General features: G+C 59.4%; 1 long non-coding RNA gene across 1 annotated transcript; it reads left to right on the forward strand.

Moving 5' to 3' along the window:
- The first annotated feature begins 3,049 nt into the window (after positions 1–3,049).
- LOC138987856 (uncharacterized) lies at positions 3,050–8,856 on the forward strand. Its single transcript, XR_011464136.1, has 4 exons — positions 3,050–3,146; positions 4,733–5,322; positions 6,231–6,723; positions 7,181–8,856. It is a non-coding gene; the product is annotated as an uncharacterized lncRNA (long non-coding RNA).
- Positions 8,857–9,129: the final 273 nt, after the last annotated feature.

Genomic DNA, 9,129 nt, shown 5'->3' on the forward strand with positions numbered 1-9,129 from the left:
CCACCTGCACGAGCTCAGCTTAGCCGGGGAGGGCTCTGCTCGGGGTCACATCTGGAATGTGCGGTGTGTGGATGAGGACGCGTGTTCGCCAGAAGTTGCTTCTAAATAGTTTCTCTGAAATGAAGATACACAGGTATTAGATTTCCGGGCGGTCCCCAGGCTTGTGGGTATTGTGTGTGAACACTTGAAAGACCCCACGTGAGATGCAGACGGGGACTTGGTCCGTGGCGTCTGGTGTATCTGAAGGAGAGGACCCCTCCCCAGGAACCAGCCAGGTTGGCAGGGGGTGCGAGCAGACAGGGGCCGCTGCTTCCAGGAGACTGCTGAGCCTCCCGGCGGGGGTTGAAGGGGAAGGGCAGGTCCTGATGGGGTGAACAGACCTGGGGCGACCTCGATGCATCCCAGCTCTCGACGCCTGCTTCTCCCTCCTTGGGGGGCACTCCACCCAGCTGGAGACTCAGCTCCTGCCTCCCGGCCCCAGGCAGCCCTCAGCCCCCAGAAGACGGTGCTGGGGTGTGGCCCCCGCTCCCTGGGCCCTGGGTGCTCGGCACCCAGCAGGGTCAGCGGTGGCCTCGTCACGGGACCCGGCTTCTCCTTGTGTCTGCTTGCCTCCCTACCACCCGTGTGCTCCCCAAGCCCCTCTGGGCCTGTAGGTCTCCTCCTGGGGCGGCTGCTTGCTCTTGGGGTCCGTCTGGGGCCGCCTTGGGGACTCGGACACTCAGGTGCCCTAGGTCGGGTCTCTGTGTGGAGCCCCTGGCTTCCTCTGGAGCTGCATCTCCAGCTGTGTCCTGAAGGCTCATTCTGGGCTCCACTCAAGGGGTGGGCCTGCCAGCCCTCCAGACGGGCGACCCCTGGGGTGGGTTGTGGGCCTCAGGGTGCTGTCACGGGTCAGGGAGATGGTCTGTCTTCCTCTCTGGGGTCGGTCACGCTGGCTCTCGCGAGGCAGATGGCTCTGAGGGGGCTGGGGTGAGGCTTGGGCATGAGGCGAGGGCCTGGGCGTGGGGGCATTGGGGGCCACAGCAGGCAGGTGGCGTTAGGAGAGGTTGGGTGGGGTGGGGGACAGTCCTGGACGTGACTGGAGGGTTAGGGCGTGAGGGCTGAGCTCCATGTGGACAGACGGGTTTGCCTGTGCGTCACCACTGGGACATGCCTGGACGCTTCTGTGACGTACAGAGCGAAGGCCAGGCTCACAGGGGATCTGGGCATCGACGTCGGGACGTGGGTGGAGACACCTCTGAGTTGATCATCCTGGCCCCAGAAACTGTGCTTGGAGAGGGAGTGTCCTTGTGGATAAAACTTCTCATGTATTCAAGTTTAGTCCCTCAGGACAGATTTCCAAGAGTGAAATTTATTTGAAAATTTATCAAACCTATTGTCAAAATGTTTTCTGGAAGGGCCTCCCACTTGGCACACCCAGGCAGGCGTGAGAGAGTGCCATCTCCACTCACTGGGCCAACAGCAGAGTCTTGATTCCGGGCAGAAATCACATCGATGCCCTTGTCTGCTTACCCTGAGCTGCAGAGAAGGTGAAGTGGGAAGGCTTCTGTTCAGAAGAGACACTCGTGTCCGGGATCCTGATCTGGGGCCGGTGTGCAAGGCTGGGACAAGCATGGGTTTCACCACCGGAGGGGCTCTGCGGGCCCTCACGGCTCACACCCATGTGCATGGAGGCTTCTTCCTCCTGTTAGGAATCCCCCAGAGTCTCGTCCGCTCTGTGTGTCTCTTTTGCAAGCACATCCTGCAGGGATTTGGGTGACAGCTGTGTTATTTACACAGTTGTATTTGTTAATTATCACGTTTACAAGGAGACTGACGGAAATCGTATACATACGCTGTCGTTCAGTTGCTTGGTTGTGTCTGACTTCTTGAGACCCCATGGACTACAGCTCGCCAGGTTACTCTGTCCGTGGGATTCTCCAGGTGAGAATGCTGGAGTGAGTTGCCATTTCCTTCTCCAGGGGCTCTTCCTGGACCAAGGATTGAACGCATGTCTCCTGCATTGGCAGGCAGGTTCTTTACCGCTGAGCCGCCTGGGAAGCCCATTCATATGTCAGAGCCCCGATTAGAGCATTAAAGTTTCAGGTTATAAAGACATTTGCTCTCAAACAAGGCAAGCCCCTGCCTTCCCCCAGCAGCTCTCCCCCACCTCTCTCGGAGCTTAGACGTCCCCGAGGCGCCCCACAAAGCCTCTTGTTTATAAGCGTTTCCTGATTGTTCCAGAGACGTGTGTGCACTGTCTCCCATTCCTGCGCTCCCCGAGTCTCTGCATCACTTGACTCCGCCTGGTGCTTGCCCTACCTGTCACCTCCGCCGGCTCTGTAGTGGGCAGGCTGGGCCAGGAGAAGCCGTGACCGAAGCTGTCTGGAACCCACCGTCCTAGGGTGCCTGTGGGCGGATGTGGCCCTGCTCCCTGGAAGCCTCCAGAGCAAATCACCACAAACTGGGGCTCGCTGTTCCCTGGCAGCGTGGAGGAGTCCAAGGTCACAGGTCCCCAGGGAGGGTCCCTTCTGCCCCTCCCAGCCTCTGGGCTTTGCCTGCAGCCCTGGGGGCTCCTGCCTGTGGCCATGTCTCCCCACTTTCTGCCGCCATCGTCACCTGGCTCCTCCTCCCTTTTCTCTTATGAGGACCCGTGTCCCTGGACGTAGGGCCCACCCTGAACCCAGAGTGCCCTCGTTTCAAGATCCTCAGCTAATTATACCTGCAAAGATCTTGTTTCCAAATAAGGCCGAGTACCAAGGCTCGGAGTGAACGAATGTGGGGCCGTCTTTGATCCCCGCAGTCCTCAGCCCTGCCTGGGCTCTGTTTTTGTGTCTCTGGAGGGTGTGGGGATGTGAGCCCTTGTAGCCTCCCGGGCCCTGGGTCCATCCTGTGTCCACCAGCAGCGTCTGAGCCGGGCCGGCCCCTCTCCCGGGAGCTCTGGGTGCAGGGACAGGGCTGATGTTCGGGCGGCTGGACACGGTCTCGTCCTGTGCGGGTCCCTGCAGGGGTCCCGTGTCCCATGATGGCCGAGTGTTCCGTGGTGGCTCACTGTGCAGGGCGAAGGGGGCCCCGCTTGGACCTGGCCCCCTCCCCGCGCTTTGTCTTCGTTGGGAGCAGCCGTGAGCGGGAGCCAGGCCCGTCCGTGCCCCCAGGCTGCACGTCAGCAGGTGAGTCATGGATCATCCGAGTCCTCACTGCTTCACAGTTAATTTACCTGAAGTCTCCAAAGGACCGGCCGGGCTCAGACTGAGGGGGCCGCCCCATCGCATCCTCCTCGGAGGCCCCGGGCTCCCCGGAAAGCGCCTTTGTGCGTCGGCGTCTTCAGCACCGTGGCCCCAACGGGGGTGGCCCCTCAAGGCCTCCCTGTGCCTGTGAAGCTGCTCCTGGGGGGGCACCTCTCCAGGCTCTGGAGGACGCTCGCTTCCCCAGGCCTGCAGGGCACGGCCCTCCCAGCCGCTTTCTGCCCCAACAGCTTTCAGCCTGAGAGCCTCTGACCAGGCAGGCGTGGCTCCTGGGGCCCTTTGCTGCTCGAACTAGTTACAGATGTGACATGCTGGCATTCTGGGGCCTGTGACCCCGTCGTGTGTCCGTGTGGCTCGTGTGACATGGGCCAGGGCATCTGCCTGGGGCTTCCTCCCCGGGAGGGTAGGGAGAGGCCGGGGCCATGGGCCTTGGTTCTGGAGGAGGTCCTGCTCCCGAGGACTCGCTGCAGACATGCACCCGAATGTGTGTGTGTGTCCACAGCCCACATACACATACGGCACACACAGGAACACATGGACAGGCACGCATGCATGTTGCATGCACACACACCTGTGTGCAACACACAGAGCCAAGCACACACACGTGTAAAGGGACACGGACCCGAGCACACACATGGGAACACACAGGCACACACACAGCTGCACACGCGCACATGGACCCGGGCACACACAGTCGTGTAAAGGGACATGGGCACAGTTCATGCACAGGAACACGCATGCACACACACAGCTGCACACGAGCACACAGATGTGAGCACACACAGTTGTGTAAAGGGACATGGGCACAATGCACACACACGCACACACTCATGCACACACACAGCTGCACACGAGCACAGACGCAGGAGTGGATCGCCCCACGCCCAAGGCTGAGGGCTCGTCTCCCCGCTCCCCCAAACGCACCAGCCACTGTCCAGCCCTCAGACTGTGTCAGGGAAACGAAGCTTCCAAGCACAGCTCGCCAGGTGCTGGGCTGGGTGGCGGGGCTTGGGGGGGTCTGCTTCCCCAGGAGAGTCTCCCCTGCCCTGGTGCCTGTCAGCTGCTCCTCCCACCCACCGCTTAGCTCTTTTTCTGGGACCCTGGCTGCTGAGTCTGGGGTGATAGAAACCTCAGTCCCCTCTGCAGGATGCTTGCCCCGACCCTTACACTTGGGGGGCTTTTTCTGGGGCTCTGGACACGGGTCCCCAGGCTGCTGCCGACTCTGCAGTCTGGCCCTTCCCTGCCCTGGGCTGCCCCAATGGGCAGGCTCACAGAAGGACGGGTCACCCCCTCTGCAACCTCCTTTAGGGTGGCAGGTGGTCGGCGAGGCAGCGTGGGGGGTCTGACCGAGAAGGGGCTAGGCTCTGGGGACCCCGGTGCCGGCGGGGTCTCTGCCGCCCCCTGGGGGCAGCGCCTGGGCCCCGAGCCCTCTGCTGCTGCTGGGCTGCGACGTCGGGAGGCTGGAAGTGAAGCCAGGGTCACGTGTTCACGGGTTCCCACGGTCTCCTCAGGGCGAGCGGCCTGCCCATCGGAGCAGCGACTGCAGGGTCTCAGAGGGAGGACACCGGGGGATCCGACTCTGCATCCGTGACGCGGCCACATCTCTGGATCTCTTCCCTCCTGGTTGCTGGTTTTAACAGAGTGTTCACACCCCCAGGGGCGCGGGCGCTGTATTTCCTGACTGCGGAGCAGGGTGTTAGGGAAAGAGCTGCCTGCCTGGGCCTGCGTTCTTTCTGGATCACTGCACCCTCATCGCCCACGCAAACAGCCCCGCACGGCCAGCCAGCTCAGCGCAGCGCCGTGTAGTCAGATGTGGCAGCTGTTGGGTGCCTGGGCCCGGGGACGGCGTGCGGCCCGAAACGATCCGATCCGCCCAGAACATCTTAATGGTTTAGATTAAGTGGGCATGCGGGCCGAGCCTGCTCAGATGGCAAACCCAGGCTCGCCTGTGACCGAAAGGGACTTTCTCTGAGACCAGAAGAGGGAGAGGCTGCCCTGCCGGCTCCACAGACAGACAGACATACAAATAATTTGGGACCATGAACAAACTCTTGAAACCATAAGCCAGTTCTCTGATGCAAGTGGGAAGGACTCATGGCAGGTGAGACTTGACCTGTACTGGGTTATCAGGCATCAAATGAGAGCTCTGCGTATAACGGGTAGGGGTGTGGGGAATGGCCAAGGGGGTCAGCGGAGGGGGACCAGTATTCCGCCTGCTCTCAGCCTGGCTGCTGAGCACTGACATCTGTGTCCCTGCCAGACTGAGTTAGTCTGAAGGGGCAAGAGGCCATCATCAGGATGCCACCCTCGTGGGGCTCAAGCCTGGGGGACACGGGCCATTGCCTGGAGTCAGGGACTGCCTGCACCTTGGCCTGGGGAGGCTTCTGAGTTTGCACACAGCTCTGGCAGTTCTTAGGATCATCTCCGTAACTTCCACGACTTGTTTCATTTTACTGAAGTGGGATTCGTGTAACACGGCTATTTTAAAGTGAACGGTTCGGGGGTGTGTGGCACACTCACGGTATTTTGGGACCACCACCCCTATAGCGTTCTGAAACACGTCATCACTCCAAGGGTTCCTCCCTACCCGTGCAGCTCTGACGCCCCTCCTGTCTTCCCCCAGCCCCTGGAAGCAAAACCTGCTTTCTGTCTCCGTGGGTTTGCCTGTCCTGACATTTCCCATAAATGGATTCACACAGTATCTGCCCTTTGCATCCAGCACCCTTCACTGAGCAGACTGTCTGCAGGGTTCACGGTGCTGCAGCGAGCGTGAGGCTCCATCCCTTCTTAAGGCCGGATGGTCAGTCCACGCACTTCATGGACAGACTGCCTCTGTGTCCTCAGCTGAGGACCCTGGGGCTGTCCCCACCGTCTGCTGTCCCATGTCTCCTGGGTAAAGCCGAGGAGTGGAATCACTGGGTCGTGCGGCATTTCTATGTGTACCTTTTGGAAGAATGGCAACATCACTCTCTAATCCGTTATTTTATTTTTCTTTTTTTAAAATTTCAGTTAATCACTTTATTTGACTGCACCGGGTCCTCATTGCGGCCGTGAACTCCTGGTTAAGCATGTGGTTTCCTGACCGGGATCAAACCTGGGCCCCTGCGCTGGGAGGGCGCAGTCTTAACGTCTGGACCGCCAGGGAAGTCCTTACTTTATTTCTAAGTTCCCTTCGCTTGCTCTTTCCTTTGACAGCTTAAAAAATGGGAAGACCTTTTCAGCAAAGCAAAAGAAACAAGTCACAACTTAGGTGTGAATTAAATGCGACACATTTTAAATACACCCCAACCACGTTTGATTTTCCCCTTGTCTTTACTTCTGCATACAGCATTAATTTATCAGAAATCATGATACTGTGGCTTTGACTTGGCTTTGTCCTAAAAAGATTTCTCGTTCAGGGCCCTGGAGGCTGCCCCAAGGCCCAGAAGGGGAATCTGCTGGACACTGACCCCGGGCCTGTCGGCCTGGCGGCGGGCCTTGCCTTCTGCGCTCCCTGTAGGTGGTGAGTCTGCTGGACGGTGGGCCTAGACACTGACCCTGGGCCTGTCAGCCTGGCCGGCCGGGCCTTGCCTTCTGCGCTCCCTGAAGGTGCTGAGTCTGCTGGACGGGGTTAGGGGCCTGGACACTGACCCTGGGCCTGTCAGCCTGGCCGGCCGGGCCTTGCCTTCTGCGCTCCCTGAAGGTGGTGGTCCAGGAAGACGGGCCCTAACGCCTCCTCTTCCCAGACGCCTTTCCCCGAGCTTGAGCCTCTCTCCTCCGTGTGCTCTGCGGGCTTCCCGGTGTCTTTACGTGGCTTTGGCCGTTTACCCCGTGTTGGTGACTGCCGTCTCTGAGAAGGGGCCTGTGTGCATGTTACCGCCTGCCGTTCTTTGTTTGATTTTGGTGGGGCAAGTGCTTTCCTGTGAATCTTCTTAAAAGTATCCTTAACTATTTTAATATACGTATATTTATTTTTTCAGATTCAAAGCCACTCCTTCAGAGTGAAGACATTAAGGTCGATCTGACTGCCCCCAGGAGTTTCCTTGTGCAGCAAGCTCAGGGATTTCCCTCCAAATCCTGTGAAAGCTGCTGGGTCTCCGAGGACCAGGCCTTCTTTCAGAGGAGAGGAGCTGCTTGTCTCTGAAGCAGCTCAGCAGGGGAAGGACTATTTGCATTGGGTTTTGTTTAATTTGCCCGAGCCAAGCACACTGAGTCCATTTGCCATCACATTATCTAAGACAGCTCCAGAGCTTCTCATTCTAGGATCAATTCCATCCCGGAGTGACATCCACTTAACACCCAGGGCCCCGTGCTTTTAGCTGAATAAAGGTCAGGCCGTCCGCTGTCTCGGTGGCCGCCCATCATCGCAAGGGACGAGAGGCCCCCCAGGGAAGGTCAACGTATGCAAAGCTCCGGGCTCACCTCCGCAAGCAGGAGACATTTCCATTTTTACTCCGTTTGGTGGGTGGGTATTTACGCTTTTCACTTTTAACCACTCTGTTTAGGGCGTTCGCCTGGGAAACACCGTCTTGCACAGGACCAAAGCCGTCCTTTGCCAGAAATCTCCGCTCTGATGATCTGCAGATGTGTGAACCCCGCGCCCAGTGGAAGTGGAGACGATAAGTTAATAGATCACAGCCCCCCTTCCAGTCACTTCTCGGAACCACATGCGTTTTAATTAACCCTTGTTGATGGAACGGGGAGGGGCTGCAAGGACCCTCCTGGCATCTCTCCCTGGGGTGAGGGGGTGAGTCTTTGGCTGTACCTGGGCCAGGAGCCGGCCCAACCCGTCTGCTAAGTCAGAAGTCCTGAGGGAGTCGTCGGTGGTCCAGGGCGGTGAACAGCTGGGGCTGAGAGCAGCTGCTGTGCCCCTGAGCTGCTGAGGGCGAGGGGGTCTCTGTGGAGGGAGGGGTTTCGGGCTGCAGCGTGGGCTCGGGAGGGACGTCGCCATGTCTGGGCTATGGGGAGGCCAGCCTTATGCTGGTGGCTGTGCCCTTGGCCTCCAGGCCTGAGCGCACTTCGGGGCAGCCTGCTCCCCCACTGCGGGGGCCGGCCCGACCGCCTGGCTGTTGGCAGGATCCCCAGCCTACTCCAGAAGTGCCAGGGGCCAGACCTGGGGCTCTGAGCCCCTTTGGGATGACAAGCGGGGGCGTCTTCTGAGACCCTCCAGGAAGGAGACTGGAGAGGGCTTTGCTTTGTTGCTCTAAGTTCCCAGCCTGGAAAGTGGCCGTGGCCTTCAGCCGGTCAGCGGCCATTCCTGGCGTGGGGTCAGCCTGGAAAGTGGCCGTGGTCTTCAGCTGGTCAGCGGCCATTCCTGGAGTGGGGGTCTTCCGGGACCACTGGATGCAGCACTCTGGGCTGGGGTTGGGCAGGCGTCTGGGGTGCCCGCCTGGGCGAGCAGGGCGTGCCAAGGAAGCAGGCGGGCACTGGGAGAGACCGCTGATATGCCGGGTGGTGTCTGGGGCCGGAGCACGCTTGTGCTGTGACCCTGCAGCCGCGTCACTGCCGGCGGAAGACAAGGGGACAGGCCAGCAGAGCTGCGCTGTGTCCTCCGTCTTCCCTGGGAACAAAATGGGATCATTGCCATGTGTCTAGTTTTTTAAAGAAAACCTAGATTAATCACTAGTTTTACTGGATATTGAATAATATCAAACAGATGTTAGCAGCATGTGGAAGACAAACAGCGCTTGTGTAGAAAATAAATTTATTCTCTTTATCGTGGTGTCTATTTGGGTTTCATAGACTCGCTGAGGGGATGAGCCTGCGATGCACGGTGAGACTGCAGCTCCTCCGGGGACCTGGCGTGCCCGTGCCCTCTGCAGACGGCGGCACGGCCTTGGTCCTCTCTGCCCGCAGCTGAGCATCTCTCGAGTCCACCCGCGGGCGCCGTTCCAGGCGGCGCTGGGCCCGGAAGCTCCGAAGACTCGCT

The sequence above is a fragment of the Bos mutus genome, chromosome 5 (genome assembly GCF_027580195.1).
Source record: "Bos mutus isolate GX-2022 chromosome 5, NWIPB_WYAK_1.1, whole genome shotgun sequence".
NCBI classification, from domain to species: Eukaryota; Metazoa; Chordata; class Mammalia; order Artiodactyla; family Bovidae; genus Bos; species Bos mutus.